General features: G+C 38.9%; 1 protein-coding gene across 12 annotated transcripts in view; it reads right to left on the bottom strand.

The window, feature by feature from the left end:
* The window catches only part of ptprfa (protein tyrosine phosphatase receptor type Fa), a 378,163-nt gene that overhangs the window by 89,678 nt on the left and 270,764 nt on the right, over nt 1-17,721 (bottom strand). The window lies entirely within an intron of this gene.

The raw sequence follows: 17,721 nt of genomic DNA, 5'->3' as shown, positions 1-17,721 counted from the left end.
CTCGGCGGGTGCATTGCTGGAGAACAAAGGGACTGCAGTGTCAAATTTGGTGCAATTTGGACATGCGATGCATTTAATATTAATAAACTTTGAATGAACCCGCAATCAGCATGCTGCTCCACTCTGTGCAGGGGCAGGGCAGAGCTTCAAGGCTCTACCGACTGACGCCAGCAGAGAGAGACCAGAGATGAGGCGTGACACGAGTCAGAGAGGAGTGCTCTAAGAGAAAAGTAGACAGCGAAAACAAAGCTTTTAATCAAGAACAGACACTCTTACTCCGTGTCTAGACAGAAAGTGTAGCGTTAGCAGCACGTTCAGCAGCAGTAGTGAGTGACTACACAGGAGGCGTTCAGGTACATTGTTAGGCATAAGTCATCCGTGATTTGGAAGCGCTCAGAGCCCATTACACAATGACTGTAGTTGTCCACCAGCAGAGGAGTTTGCTCTGCTGTCATCACCCCGTGTCTGCCTCATGCCGTGTCTTGAGCTCTTATTGGCTGTAACTCGTCACGACCTTTATTGCCAGTCACAGCACTTTCCACACTACAGGATTTGGACTCCCCAACAGGTCCAAATATTTTGCCTAATTTATATCTTTTGGGCATCTGCGAGGCATTAACAAGCTCTCGGATTGAGTCAGACAGTTCACACATAACGATCGAACGCTGATTTGCGAGTGCCAAGTGAACACGATTTGCCTCTGATCTGGGGCTTTTGTTGGTGATCTCTAAATACTGTTGGTGAGTGGAAAATCAGGGCTAAAATTGTCTAGTGTAAACTCAGCATTAGCAAGGCCCTGCTAAAGCAGACAGTTCCAGAAACAACCAGAAACAACCAAGTTATAATTATTATTTTATGGCTGGCAATTATATATTATATCTATCACAGGATATTTAAAAGGTTTTTCTTCTGCTAATTTAAGAGCAGACATGTACAGAGCAGAATTCAGCTGGGGCCTGAAGAGTTAAGATGTTTCCCTCCTTCCTGTCTTCTCTGCAGGGCAAAGAAGGTGAAAGATAAGAGAGAAATGTGACTCATGTGAAGCTACTGAAGTCCTCTAAAAGCCTCATTATTTTAATCTAGTGGTATTCCTTTCCACTTGTTGCCGGAGACTTTCTTGTATTTGGAAAGACAAGAAAAAAAAATCTAATTGGGCTTTCATCTGTCTTTTTCAAATGCAGAGCAAGCATGCGTCTGTGGGGATGAATTCCCAAGGACTGAACAGATGAAACCTTTTACATTAAGGCAGGAGACATCTCTCCTGTGAGGGGTAAGTCTGGTTTAACAGGAGCCAATCAATCAGCAGTGACTTCCTGTGTGTCAAACATCAAATACTGCTGTTCTCCACCTCCCTCCCTTTTCTACCCTCATCGCCAACAGGGGGATTCCACTAATGTTGGGAACAACTCCACTACAAAAGCTCATTAGCAGTTACCAAATGGTGCTGAGTCATTCCCACTGAGACTGAAACTAAGGGAGGGACAGTTCTGACAGGTTCTTCTATGAAGTTTCATCCACAGCCACAGTCAGCATTTTAAATTTAAGTTATTTTTTTATTTGGCATTTTAAAAGGCAGGCAGGGAGGCTTGACTAATATGTTGAAGTTCTGATTTTGAAGATGATGTCTCACGACCTCAATATTTCTTGATTCAAACTCCTCACACAGGGTCATAGTCACCATGAAGAACACTGAGGCCATGGAATTTAAGAAATGTAGTAACCTGGGGAAACTTTCTGGATAATCCTGAGTAATGGGGACACTGTTTCTGGAGAGAGATGTTGCGGTTGATTTTTTCAATGCTGAGATCCACTCTATTCCATTCACCTGCATTGTACTGGGGTGGAGGCAGAAATCTCACACACATTTATCTCCTATAAACCTGTAAACCTGGAAAAATGAAATCCAGACTATCTGCATGGACAGATATCACTGGAGGAAAGTGATCAAATGTGTTGTTTTTGATTTGTGTAAACTGATGTTCTCAAAAGCCAACTACTTAGTATGAAAAGGTTTTTTGATTATTATTTAAATTAACCAATCACAGACCTCTTTGGCATGATATTATGCGAGCCTGTCCTCCCAAGAAGACAACCCTATAGGTTGTAAATTCAGTCACCAAAAACAACCTTTAGTTAGGTTTGAGTGACAAAAGCCATCTAGCGGCTGTAGCAATTATGACCCAGAGAAGTGACACTATTCAGATGACGTCTATATAAGGTGACTTCCTTATTGAGAAGAAGCAGGTTTGGTGGATGGCTAGATAGTTAGTTAGATGGCAAAAAAGTGGACTTAGCTGCAGGACATCCCTGTTCGCTTCCTGTTTCCTACCATGAGTTGGGACATTTTTTTAAAAACCGTAACTCGGTGTTTACTATTGCCATGACGATGAAGGTTGCCTAACTTTATGAAAGCAATAACCACGTTTCAAGTCAACATCCCAACCTAAACTGTGATCTTTCCCCAACCAAGTGGTTTTTGTGCCTAAACCTGACCAGACTTTAACCACAGTGTTGTCACACCATAAAACATAGCAGCATATTATACTCCATGCTCCTATGTGGTCGTTTAATTTGGAGGACTTGTTTCATTATATAGTAGTCAGTTCTAAAAGGTGCTGACAGAACAATAGAGCTAAATAAACAACTCTATGACAAATCTTAAAATGGCTCAGTGGTCTTCGCAAACTTCATCCGTAAAGAAAGAATAAGGACTGCCTGACAATAGTTTTTCCAGTGGCTTGCTAAAACCAATACACTGGTACTGTTGATAGTGGAATCTGGAGGTTGTTAACAGCTACAAGGACTGCAGGGACCAGACTTGAGGTTTGGTGTAGAATGGCTGTACATTTCATAGTCACAAGCTACATTTGCAACTGCATCTGGGTGAGAAGCTGATTACAGCCATTTAAAGCTTTCCAGTTCTGTCCAAACTCTACGAGGAAGACTGAACGACTGCTTCAAAGATATTGCTTAAAGAAGGGTTGCAACTATCCTACTTTTAAAGGATTTCTGTCTGTTTATTTCCCATTACTTCTTCCTAATTAGCTACTTGCTAGCCAGCTGTTAACTCATCAAAATGATGTAACATTATGAAAGGCAATATCAAAGCTGTGAAAAATAAATGAGGTGCTTGTTTAAAACCTTGTAGCTGCAAGAGACCATTACGTAGACGCAATAGTTGCTGTGAGTCATCAACAGAGCTGCTGACAGTATGTACAAGCAGGGACATTGTCTCTGAAAAGAGATGCTGTTGATTTTTTTTTTTTTTAAATGTATATATTCAATGCTGTGGAAGCAAAAAAACATGTCAAAACCTAAGCAAATAAAACTCATAAAATCATAACGATGTGCATACAGTTAATATCTGTATCTGTATAAATACTACTAGAGTTACGTGATAAAACATGACTTATTGTACTTTGGGTGAACTGATTGAAACGACTTGTCTATGTTTAGGGACATACAAAATTGTAAAGAAAAGGCCCCCGAATCAGCAGAGATGGACAGGAATATGAAAAATGTTTTTGGCTTGGACAATTGAATTTGCTCAAACTACCATACTGTATACAGCAGTGATTCTGCTATATCCAGAGTTGAAGGTTTTTGAAGGCTTTCTCATGTGTACCGTTTCAGAAGTGTGCGACCACTCAGGATAGAAAAACAGAAGCTGTCCAACATCATCAGTGGGCATACTACTAAAAATTCTCAAACCTAGAGATAACTAAGGTCCATACCCAGCATGGCTATAAGACCAGGACTACTGTGCATTCATGTTCAACAATGTAGCCAGAAGCTCCTTTTCTCACACAAACCTTTCATTAAATATCAAGTTGCCAGACACAAGAAGGACTTATGCTGGTTTCTTCTTATCAGTGGTGCAAGCTGACCAGTTTTAGATTAAGGATTACAGTCATCAACTAGAAAGATATCTTGAGTCATCATGTGTTGTGTATTGTTTTCGTCATCTCGAGACCATAATAGGAATATGTGTTTTTACTTTAACATGTTGAATTCAATGACCCCACTTTCACCTGCTCCACATACAGATCACATGTGATCTATCTGGATGTGTTATCTGGATAGTGACATCTGATCACAAGGCCTTTACATTTACACCTGGTATTAATAAGCTTCATCATGAACATGTTTCTGCCTGCATTTGTGTCAAATCTCAACCTGCAAATTATGCAGGCGGAGCTGACAGACTTGTCAACACACCTTGTGCATCTAGGTTCAATGGAAGTTGAAGGCATCTGGAAGCTTGTTTTGTGTAGCCTTACTAACTAAGCAAATGTTACTTATACTGTAAGAAGGTAATCAGAGCCCGTGGAGAAGCTCCAGATAAAGATCACATGTTAATACCAGATGTAAAAATGAGCATTTTCCCATCACAGTCTCAAAATGATAAAGCCAGGACAGACCAAAACATACAGCATAACATTTAAAAATTTTAAAACCCAAATTGCATAAATACAAACTAACAACCCAAAATATCCTTCAAAAAAACAAACATATTGATGACTCAAAATACCTTTTTAGTTGATGACTCAAGTAAATCCTCATCAATACCCTGTCACCTTGCACCACTGATAAGCCCTGATCTGACCTCTATTCATGTCTGGAACTGTGAGATAACGTTAAGATGGCATATGGAGTTACACAAGAGTGAAGAGCATCACTGCAGAGAAGATACAGAGAGCAGGAATAAAGTTACTGTACTTTTCATGCCCAGCAACATAGATGTAAGCTTGCAAACCAAAGCTGTATGCACTGGTAGTCTGTGGATTTTCGGACTAAACCAATAGGAGCTGGACTCAAGTAGAACCAATAAGCAGTCTCAGCCTTCATTGGATAGAAGGTACCAGAAAACAAACCTCTGCATTTGCTGAGACTCCACATTTAATAAAGTAACAATGTGAAGAGAGGAGGCAGCAGGAGACACAGGCTGAACACTTGTTTGACAATTACTGCTGTAGAGTCTGTGTGTATATGTGTGTGTTAGACATATAGATACTCACCCCTGGGCCCTGACAAACAGACAGTAAAAACACAACCCCAACTTTACTTTCAAAATAAAATCGAAAGAGCATTTATAGCTGCTGCTCCTCAGAGAGGCTGTGATCCGATATGGCTGTCAAAACACACACGCACACACGCACACGCACACACACACACACACACACACACACACACACACACACACACACACACACACACACGCACACACGCACGTACACACAATCAGTTGTCACAGTTGTCATCCTGGTCTTCAGCAGCAAATGTTGGGCCATAAAGTCTTAAGTCTAGTGTCACTGTCTGTGTTCATATCAAAGCCCAATGCATGACACCATGACACCCTCACCATCAAAGGCAATACAGATACACACACACACTAACAGCCCTACACACCACCAAAATCCATCATAGAAACAAGCCCAGCACACTGGCAGATGAGTTAAAAAAAAAAAAAAAAGCCAGTTAAGAGTTTAAACTTTCCCCTTGTTTTGTGAAGAGCTGTCAGCTCTCCTGAAATCTGAACATACTGTTTGGAGTTGTTTGGAGTTACCGTTCTGATATGAAGCCAGTGAAAGAATCCTGCCTGTCTAAGGAAAATAGAAACTGCCTTGGCGATGGACGGATGAGGAATAAAGTTGAAGAAAGCTATTGGACAGTCACATACTTGCTAATGAGCAGGTTAGCAGCCTGACAACTGTTCTCTAGTTTTCTTTTCATGAGACTGGCTTTTTTTTTTACACTGCTAATCTCTGTTTTATGTATGTTTAATTCTCTTTTTTGGAAGTTTGCTTTTTTGCAAAATTTCTGCTATGAATTGAATTATCCTTTTAATTAAAGGATAATTCCAGTTTGTTACAAATTGGGTCTTATTTTTGATAAAAATTTAAATTTGATGATAATCATTTGGCTATCATGTTTTAATTAATGACACTGTAGTCAACAAATTAATTACTAAGACCTGGGAACATGGCAACATAACCACAATAACATGTGACAGGTCAAGAACAAGCAGTCAGACAATCAGACAGATAAGAAAATGAACACACCTGGAATGTTGTTAATAATCCAACACTGCACAGGAAAACTGTGCACACACAACTACAGTAAGTACAGTTAATCAAAGTTGAAGTAGGAAGTGGGTCTGTAAACTGTGATGGATGACAGGTCATTATTTTACAGTTCATCCTCGTTTGATTGACCAGGAGGTTTATTTCAAACCTGATCATCTGACTGATTGTGTTTCTTGTCCCATCAGACATCTTTTTAATGTTGTCACTGTGTTTCCAGATCTCAGTAAATCACTTGTTGAGTGCAATGGTATTATTATTGACAGGAATGATGGCTTTTTATGTCCTGTCATTTTGTTTATATTCCTTATTAATAATAATAATCATTTTCACAATAAGTATTAATATTGTTATCCATAGTAGTATTTGTATTGGAAATGTAATAAGCTAGGGCCCCATTTTCACCTGACATTAACATGTGATCTGTATCTGGATAACTTTTCTGCATCACCAAAAACAGATGTTAAGGCAGGTGTAAAAGCAGAACATACAGCAATCAGAGTGTGACCAGATCGACCTGATCTGGAGTTGTTTTGGCTTGCATTGTGATCGATATCAGCAAGGTGTGAATCACATCTGTACAGTTTTGTCATTTTGTTTTGAGAAAGAAATAAATCCACCAATCAAGGTGAGGGGTCACCTAACTCTGCCTCTTTCTGCCATCTCAAGCTAGTGCTAGCAAGCTTCTCCATTTCTCTTCTCCATTTCATTTCTTCTATCTCTTAAAGTGATAACATTAGACTGGTTGCCAAAAAATAGCCAATTAAAGGACAGGTTCACAATTTTTCAAGTGTAATGGCCAGTATGAACAGGAGGAATGATTATAGCGAGGAAAACCTCTTTCACTGTTCATATGGACACCTGACTTCTGTTTTAAGACTTTTAATGTCTTTGGCTGTCTCTGTCATATGATCCTTGCCTTGCATGTAGTTGCATCAGTTCCTGGGACTTCCTGAGACGCATCATGTTTGTTGCCCACCAGCTCCATCTACCTTAATTTGCAAGTGAGAACCAATCCAATGTGAGTAGAAGTGAAATAATGAAAACACGTCTTAATACCAGGTGTAAATGCGAAGGCCTCATGATCAGCTGTCACTGTCTGAATAACGCATCCAGATACAGATCACATGTTAACACCAGGTGTAGATGGGGTCATAGTGAGTATATTGTATCTGTACTATCTAGCTGAAAATAAAACTTGTTAGATAGTTGTTGCACACTCTGTAGGTTTCTCATTTTAGAGTGATGTTAGGAGAAGAGGGTAGGTGGCAAAGGATTGTGTTAGTATCCACACAGAGATAGGAACACATTATAAGAGAAAACACACTCCCCATAACCCCTGTCCACCCAACACACACTGTAGCTACTCACGTAGTCCGCTGAGTCCTCATCAGTCCACTGATGAAAAGGACAGATGGGGAAGAGGAGTCAGAAAAACAGAGCAAACCTTTTCTCTATAGAATGTACGTAGGCAATTTTAAGAGCCGACCAGCATGCTGGACTACAGTGATTAGTGACTTGAGGGGAGACGGAGCTGCTGGGACTGGGGCTGCGTTAAATTGCATGTAGTAATGGAGGTAACATGAGTGTGTGTGTGTGTATAATGAGGGCTCTTCTCCATAGTGCTACCTGGTGAGACAAGTTTGATCTGTGCTTATGAGGATTCCTTGCTGGGTGACTCGGCATGGAGGAATTCAAAAGAGAGAGGCAATAAGGAAGCTAGTATGAGCCTGCCAGGGGCCTCCATATCTCCACTCAGCACATCCAGAGGATCTGGAGCCCCGACTCACCTGCAGCATGAACCTGGGAGCATGGACCAAGCACTAGAACATGCTTTCACTTTCCTCCATCATTCACACAGTATCTTTGTAATTCAAGCCTGTGTGTTGAAATGATGCCCTGCCAAAAAATACTTAATTATTTCTTTTATTCACTTCAATTAATTGTCGCACTGATGTCAAATTCTATTGCTTTTTCAAGATATTGCATATAGCTATATTATGTGCCTTTGTGACTTAAAGCGTAGTCAAGATTTTTTTAGACTGCTTTTGCCTCCAGTTGAGTGAAAACCATTCTGTGCAGTGAAGGTGTGAAATGTATTGGGAGATGTTTCATATTCATGATTTCTCCTGGATTCTCTACAGAGAACAAAATATCTACATTTCCCTGAATGGAATATATTTTTATGAATTCCGTAGAATTTAATAAATTCCAAGTGCAAAGACAATGTAAAAATAGCAGTGTTTTTACATGTTTCAACCTGGATTGTTGTCCTCTGCCTATGGCCATAGCACCCAATTAATACCCATAGTGCACAAAAGTCATTTTCAGTCTTTTCATCTTTTCATTTACACTAAATCTCACAAGGATGAATGGAATTAACTACCAATCTGGAATGAGAAAAAGTTAAAAGATCTCCCCTGTGCTCTTCCAAAAAAATTTAGACTATGTTCCCTTCAGCAAAAAGAAAAACTACATAAACCTCTCCCATATTTCTTTAAATTCTATATTTTCTTGTTGTCAACAAAATCCATGAAAAGATATATCAGGCTTTGGATACACACACAATACTTGTTAGTAGATCAATTCATTGTTGGTTAGGTCTCTTCATGGGATCAGCTGACAATAAGAAAAATATGAAATATCACCATTCTTTAATGGGGTTACCCTGACATATTAGATGATGCAGGTTATGAACTATTGCAATGTATTCAGGGTAATTTCTCCTTTAAAAAACAAACTATCTAAAAAACAAATGCTGTTTGTACTGTTATCTACTGCTGCATGAATCAAATTTCCAATCAATTTAAATATTTTAAAAATGTTCAGTGAAAAGATTCTTTACCTGTTCTTCATAAGTATATTAATATGTATAGAGCTCTGTTTTATTATATTCATATGCACACCCAACTGTGTTTCAGTCATTACCTTACTGTTGGAGACATACTTGATTTGATTTAAATGTTCCCAGTGTGCTGAAATAAAAGTTCATAAACTTTTAAAATGAAGTTTTATTAAACCGTGTTGTTATTCCAACTGCATGATGCAGTGTCAATCTAATCAGTCAAAACTGAATCTATGATAGAGAATAGAGAGAAAGAAAAAGAAATGTCCTGTAATTACTGCTTCCCTGTTATTTGCCCTGTATGTGTCACTGGGATGGATCTATTCACAGTGTTGGACAAGCTACTTGGAAAGTGTAGTGAGCTAAGCTAGCAGTAAATTATTAAATGAATGAATTTATTAAATGAAGCTCCACTACATTGAAGCTACCACCCAAAGAAATGTAGCAAGCTAAGCTACAGCAACATGGTAAATGTAGTTTGCTATATCAAAGCTACTTTTATATTTTTTATTGTGTTATTATTATTATTATCATTGTATTTCATATGATGAGTGGCATCTAGCAGAATGGATTTAGCAAAAATGGAATATTAAATCCCTAAGTATGTTCAATTGGTTGCAATCTACAACCTCACCACTAGATGCCACTAAATCTTACACACTGGTCCTTTAAATCAAGTTACCTAGAAGCAGGTAGGTTTAATTTAGGCTACATAAAAGAGACAAAATATCAATATCATTTTGAAGAATGGATCATATTTCTCAAAATCTTTGATAATGGATATATTTAATATTTATCTTGACAGTGTCAGATATGCGATATTAGTGTTATCAGTCCCATCAAGAAGAACGGATTCATTGTTAATATCAAGTGATTCATCTGTGGAGGTTCTGCCATAACTTAGTGTTTGGATAATAATCTTAATAGTCACACTAAATCTAACTTATAAACTTCAACTTCTTCTTGTCTGTCGTCTGTCCTAAAACCAGCCTATAGGCACGCTACCAACAACAACTGGACTGATGTTGGGCAATACACCATGGTGAACTGTGAGGCACACTTGGCTCTGAATATCACTTCGAAGTGGTGTTAGTAGAAGTGTGCATCAGTGTGGGTTAAATGTAGTGTGTGTTGGTAAATTTCAGACATGGGACACGCCTGCCTACCGCCTGGTGGTATGTGAATGCACACTGGAGTGCTCAAGACTACAAGTGTGTGTGTCGGGACGGACTCTGTATTGCCCTGCAGCAGAGACATTGTAGGCATCAGCCCAAGGACTGGTAAGTGATGTCACAGTCATCACTTCTGTGTATGGCGGTGGCGTTTTAAATTGTACAACTTCAGTTTCATTTTAAAAAAGAATAAATTCAGAACAGGTTCACAAGTAATATATATTTCAAAAATTGCTACATATTGCTTCTAGAGCAGCAATAGTAACATTTACCTCAGAAAGTCACTATATATGAAAGTCACTATAAAGTTCTTCTCATGGAGCAGAGTCACGAAACGCTCCTTGAACTGACTCATTTTCGACTCAATAATACCTCACAGGAAACAAATCTAGTATTCCTGAGTTCAGTTGACTCACAATGTTTATATGTAGTTCAGTTAAATTTTACAGCAGTCACATACATTTTCATGTTGAAACAACTGAACCAATGACTAAAATAAGTGACTTAATTTTAAATGTCAGAATTAAAATGCATAGAATAATTTGGAGTAACATCGGACTCTAATTCTGATCATTTGTTAATAATATTATCATGACGATCAGTTTGCACAGATGGATAAAATAGAGATAGATAGATTGGCTCTGGGGATGATATGAAGCACAGTGTCCTGGCTGTGTTTACAAGACACATGAACCATTACGCACAGGTGACAGGTATGCTACAGTCATTTTAAAGTCTGTGTAAAGCAATAATAAATATGAAAGTTTTTCGCACCACAGAAAAATGTGATATTAACCACCCAGCCAAATCTGAATGATTAAAAAATTGCCAAGTATATAAAGCAAAAAATATAAAACAGTATTGTCTGCTCTAAAACACTGGGGGCGTGTCCACTGAAGGTGCTGAAAGCACGGCCCAAACAAACTCTGAAAACGCTCATACCAAACTCACATATAAAAATTTAAAATAGGTCTTGTTTGAAGGCGTAAGACAAGAAACATGGATGATTATTTGAAAACAAAGTAATGTTAGGAGCCACTGTTTAATTCAGCACATATTTTGTAGGTAACTGTGGACTTGTTTCAGTAAAAACCAAACTTAAATGACTAGTTACCAAGTGATGCAACATCAATCATTCTTCTGTTAAATTGTTGGTTTATTCGATGGAGTTCGGTACACTTAACTTTTTGAGAGGCAGGTAGGTAGAGAGAGAGATGAAGAAGAAAAAGTCATACAGAGTGCTCAAAGTTTGTACTGCTGTAAAGTCAGATTACATTTCACCTTTAGAGACTGGAGCCCTTTTGCTTCTCCAGGAATGATTTGGGGGTTACATGTGTGTGGGTGGTCTGTCGGTACAACTGCATCCCTCATTCTTCCATTGTTCATTTATCATTTACAAGAAGCAGCCAGACAGCATCAACGCTACACTCTGAACTAGCTTGGCCCTAAACCAGAAATACAGAGGATCTTTGAGAGTTGTGAGGTAAAAATATCAGCTCTGAAAGAAATCATGGCCTATCAGGGTCAAAAGTATCAGAATATTACTGATTTAGGAAATTTCTGAGCTTTCAATAGCTCTATAAGCAAAGGTGTGCTACATAGAATCATTAGTGCATGAAAAAAATCTCACCAAAACTTGTTCTTTATGTTAACAATAGCCCTCTAAACATTCAGTTCCTAATCCACACTCAAACCAATAAACTAAACTCTAAACTAATAATTGCCTGTGTGAACATTGTGACTATATGCACTGCATAGGCTAATTTAATGTTACTGCACACAGTGCTGCATGCACACGTACACAAAAACACACACACGCTCTGTTCAGTGTCACGTCAGTACAAACAGGTAGAGCACAAATACCCACCACGCTAACATGAGGACAACCAGCTATTTGACATGTTTTTTTTCTTCCTGAAAACAAATTTCAGGATTTCAAATTTTTAAAGGATTTGTACTAAATAGATATTTGTAAAAACCCACAATTTGTACTTTGCCAAATACCGTAATTGGATTCAACTAGTGCTTACATCATAGGCTCTGCTGTAGCTTACTCAGTCACTACTCTTGCGGCTGTAAAACTGTGGATAAAAATTTTGAGCATCACACAACCCCCACGAAATGACTCGTTTCACTATCAGAGTTTGATTCATTCGGTCTGATAACATTTGGAAAGTCTAGAAGAGCTGCACAATTCAATTATTTTATCCCCCTTCAAGTTAGCGGAGGCTAAACCGGTAGTTTGTCGGCTCGGCTAGAAGTCTCTGGTGCGCATGCTCTGCCCATAGAGCTTGCGACATAGAGCAAGTGGCCTTTTTGGCTTTGACTTTTTTTTCACTTTTCCCTATATGCTCTTAGTGTATAGTTCTGGAGTTCTTGAAACTTAAATATCACTCACTTAATCTTTTGAACCTGAGACACCTTCAATATTTGGTTAGTGGGCCTCTATGACTTGTATTGAAAAAGTTTATATAGTGTGTACTATTTCAGAATGAGGCTATAGAGAACCATGCTAAAATAGGTTCTTCATAAAAGGTTTACAGCACTACTATCCACAAAGGGTCTTTGGAGCTGTTTGAGTGTGGAGCGTTACTGCACCACAGAGGGTTATGCATCATGATAAGCTTAAATAGCAATTATTATAAGTAACACTAATTGTGAATCAAGTGTTGCTTTACTGATGAAAGGACATTCATCAGTCTGTTTTACTCCCAACACATGAGCAGCTGCCTCAACAGCAATGAATCAGAGGCACAGGGCATTTGTATTCTGTTCCATGGCCTTGCTGACTAACCAGAAATAAAAGACAAAGAGCTTTGCTTCCTCAGCTTCTTAAAAGAAATAAATAAAAGCCATTATCATAAACAATGTAAGTCACTAACAGTGAGGTGAAAATCAACTCCATTCCCTGGCCAAAGTGCAGCTCGCACACTAAATCAAAGGAAGATCCATTACACAAAGCAGTGGGGAGACTGAAAGTGGCGTCAGTGTTGAGTAACCATCATTCTTTCATACAGTAACTGATGCATTACTGGGCTCTACGCCTTGATGTATCACTGGCTCTGTCACTGAACTTGTACATTATGAGGATGAATTCCTCTGAACTCCTGATGACTGGCCTCACTGCTGCACTGCCTGTCAAAGTTCCCAGCTAGTCTGCAGGGAGTCTCTCTTTGGTTGAAACATGAGCATACCTTGACTAAGTTTAGGCTTTGAACAAACGACAAAGGGAAAAATTCTGAGTCAGGACTGCTCTAGCTGGTAAATAGTATATGTACAGGTACATATTCTCTGCCAGACTGGTCAGATTTACGTCCTTGTTATTTCTCTTATTGCTCTGAATGATTTGGTGGGGATGGCAAATTGCAGGTTGAGGCATGTACAGCAGTTAGGTCTTCTGGATACAAACACTACTGTGCACAATGTCTGCAACTTGCATCCAAGATACAGACTGTATATAAGATGGATGTAGCGAAGTGTGAAGTCACCTGTTGGTTTACATTGGAGCCAGTTTGAAGCCAACAGTGCCATCTTTTCTGTTTGGAGTCAGGACCTTCCAAATAAGGAGTGCGGGGTGTCGTTTTTCACGCTCTGGAAATAGGCCTCAATACCTCAGACACACGCACACTTGGACTAACATTAGCTACTTAAGCTAAGTTGTGCGAACAGGGCAGGTATCATTATCAAGTAACGTTACACTTACCGAAATACTGCGACTATAGTCCAACTCAGTCCTGGAGTCGGGGAGAGCAGAAGGTGAGCCAACTCTCAATCACAGCTGTTAATCAACACCCACACGGCAGACATCAAAGCTACTTTAAGTCTTCAAAGTCTTCAGTCTTCTTATTAACGGAGAATATATAGAAGCTTGCAGAGATGTGTGGCAAAATATTTTTTAGATTAAGTAAAGAGGAGGACTGAAATCAGAGAAATGAGGCCAGTGGCAGATAGTAGATAGGTAGACAGGCAATGGTAGATAGTTGAATAAGAAGTTAAAATAAACTATTCTAAACAATGTTGAAGTCGAACAGTGGGGTTAAACTAAATAAAAACACAGATTGTGCCTTTAGTTTCAGCTATTATGTTTGGTTACTATAGTGATCAGTCAGTGCCACCTGTGGTAATTGGCTGTAGATAAGGAAGAGAACAGTAGGCACGGAGTTAGACATAAAACAGAAAAGCGACACAAGGAAAGAAAGAGAGAAGTGCAAAGTGGGAGAAAGACAGAAACGATTGAATGGATAGCCTGGTGAATGTTTGAGGAAACAGAAGAAAACTGCAGCTGTACACAATAATGCACATTTCTTACCTAAGCACAGTTGATTGTGAGTGTCTGTTATAAGCTGAAGTCAGTGTGTGGCTAGATGAAGTCTTTGCTGACCGGGAAGGACTTTGTGTGTTTCCTGACAAAGATTTGTTTTCATCTCTCAGACCACCAACTCTTTCTCCAGGACTGACGCCGAACACAGAATTCTGTCGGCTGCACTACACCCGAGCAATGCACAGGCCTGCAAGGGCCCACTGTGGTATTTAGAGTCCAGTTAATTACTTGGTCTGAGTCTACTATAGTGGAATGGTGGTAAAGGGGTGAGAGGATTTAAGTATTGTGTTGTTGTATTTTGCCAAATATTTTGGTACAAGCCAATTAAATTTTGCACATTTTCTCATTTTGGTAAAGGTAATTTTGATTTAATATTATTTTGATACTATTTGTTATTTTAAAGGGGTGTAAAGTGTTGTCTGGGGTCAGTTATTTAAAATAAAGCACAGTCCATGTGAATAGACCGACTCTTAAGATTGACAGTTTCTTTGTTTATAAGTAGGGTATAATAAGTTTCACCCAAAACATGTAAACCTTCGTGGTAGCTACCTTAAAAAACAAACCCAAACAGCCCACCATTCCAGTCTAAAGTCAGTTACAGCAACTTAGACATAGTATAGAGTGTTGGGGTGCTACACTAGTAAAAGGATATGCTGAAAACCAAAAACAAACAAAATGTTTCTGTATGGTTGGTATTTTTTCTGTCAAAAAGTGAGAGGAAATGTTCTTCCTCTATAAGCTATCACCATATCATCTAACAAATATGAAAGAATAACAGCAAGAAATTTATATAAATAAATTAATTGTAATTTTATGACTAATGATCTGCAGCTCTGTATTTAAAAAGTAAACTTTCTGTCTAAACTTAATTTATGCTTAGAAATGAATGAGAATCCCTAAATAAATGTGATGTATTCTGGAGGAAGTGATCGTTTTAAAATCACAGGAAAGCTTCAATACTGGTTACTAAACATGCAGATGGTTTTGGTTTTATTTGTCCTGACAGATCTGTTTTTGAGATTTTCACCACCACACCAATACAATGGAACTGAACAAAGTTCGTTTGTTGTACTCCCATCATTGGGAAATTTAGGTTGCAACATCTCCAGAATCATCTACTCATCACAGAATACACTGTGGACAGTTCTTGTTAGAACTACTTTCTGCTGAAGAAAGTGAAAATGGCTGACACGTTGCTGTTAAAATTCATTGTTCATTGCTGTGGGCAACACAAATTAAATTTCCTCCAGCTCTATTGTATTGGGATAAGGGCAGAAATCTCAGAGAACCCTGGACAAATAAAATCAGAACATGTATATGCATACTACTTGAGGAAACCCCAGCCACTGCAAAAACAGTGGCTAGCATTCTTGCTAATTTGGTTTACTGGCTTAAACCCCCAAAATCTGTTTGTTTTGATGTTTGTTCAGATTAACTGATTTTAATGGCTATGACATGACAGTTTGCAGTGTAATCTCACTTGGGATCTCTCGTCTCTCTGTCTTGACTGGCAGTTATTATTTGCAGACAGCTGATTCTCCAAATGACCTCCAAATAAGGCTGCTACACAGTTGTGATCGCAAAGATCTACTGAGTTGGAATACTGGGATAAAGAGAGACAGTCAACCATATAGTCATTCCAGACAGGATAAAAATAAATAGTTAAAACAACAGTTACCATCAGCCTGCTGATTTACTATGAATTACCAGCCTGCTGTGAAAAAATTAACTTACAGCAGGTGCTCATCGATGTAAATACAGATTACCTGATATGAAACCATATGAAACCTCGCTACTAGGTCATATTGACTTACCATGTATTTGTTTATGCATAAAGTAAGTTGGCCTTGAATGTAATTATCGAGCTGAGTTTGTGTTCAGCAGGCTGATTGCAGGTATCTAACTACACTCTCCAACAGATCCTGGAACAGCCTGTATCTCTTTGAAGCTGCAGACTGAGCTAAGCCATTGTCATTCTAAATGTCATCCTGTCTGGTGTTATTTCACTCCACTGTAATCAATTCTTTCTGTAAGAGTTCTATAAAAAGCACCAAAATAACATAAAGGACAAAGTTTGGTGTAGCACATTAGGGAACTGCTTGTTAAGTATAGGGCTGTTTTCTCTGGGATCAATTTCTCACAGAATTCCTAAATGGAACAGCTGTGCAGTGTGTATTGTATTAAACAGTTGATGATCAGTTATTGTGGCAGGTGTCACATGCTGAGCAAATAATTCAACAGCAACACAAAAAACCTTTAGCTCAAGGAGACAAAGGATCCAAAAGTCTTCCAGGATCAATGAAAATCTTTTTTCTCGAGGGACTGTCTGTTTCATTTCATGATGTGAAACAAAGACACTGTCTGACATTCAATTAAAAATTAAAGAGCCATTGTTTTCTATGGGTGACTATAGGTGAGATATATTGGAGAAAAAAAGTTCTTGCCGCCTGGTGTACCAGGTAGTTTGTTGTCAGTTACCAACCTTACTTTAAGTTATCATAGCACAGGATACTGCATTTGCCAGACCATAGTACAGCGGAGGGAATGGAATCTGTACTTATGCAACACAATTTATAAACTGCTGATTATGTATTTTTCACTGAGCCATGTCCATCCATCCATAGTGTTACAGTGAACTGAACCTGGAAATAAGATCCTGGTGCCCACCACTACTCATTAATCAAAAGCCACCAATTAACAACTGGGACTGAAAAAGGTTTAACTTTATGCAACTGTTCTCACAAATGATGCTAGGGAGCGCCAACCTGGACACAACCAATCACATTCCTGTAGAGTCCTTCTGGAAACTGAAGCACAATTGTGCTGAAACACATAAAATTCTCTCACATCTTCTTCTCTCACATGAATTCTCTACGATGGAACTTTAACAAACTAACAGGAAAAAAATAACTCCTAAATTGGAGCTGGGTATGTGAATTAAATGCTCATGACTTGTAGATGAGAGTTGGAATGTAGATCAACTAGTAAACCAACAGGCTCAGCTCCCCCTCCACCACAACAGTACAGTACAATGCCTGCATTAATGGTAAATGAATTGCACTTATATAACACCTTTCTAGTCTTCCGACCACCACTGCTTTTTACACTACGAGCCACATTCACCCATTCACACACATTCATACGCTGAATGGGTACAGGGGCTACCACGCAATGTCCAAACCTGCCCATCAGAGGGAACTAACCATTCACACACTGATGGCACAGCCATCAGGAGCAATTTGGGGTTCAGTATCTTGTCCAAGGACACTTTGAAATGTGGACCAGAGGAGCCGGGAATCA

The sequence above is a fragment of the Thunnus albacares genome, chromosome 9 (genome assembly GCF_914725855.1).
Source record: "Thunnus albacares chromosome 9, fThuAlb1.1, whole genome shotgun sequence".
Taxonomy (NCBI): domain Eukaryota; kingdom Metazoa; phylum Chordata; class Actinopteri; order Scombriformes; family Scombridae; genus Thunnus; species Thunnus albacares.
Note: the sequence above shows the minus strand (reverse complement) of the source record. Positions and strands in the feature narration are given on the sequence as shown.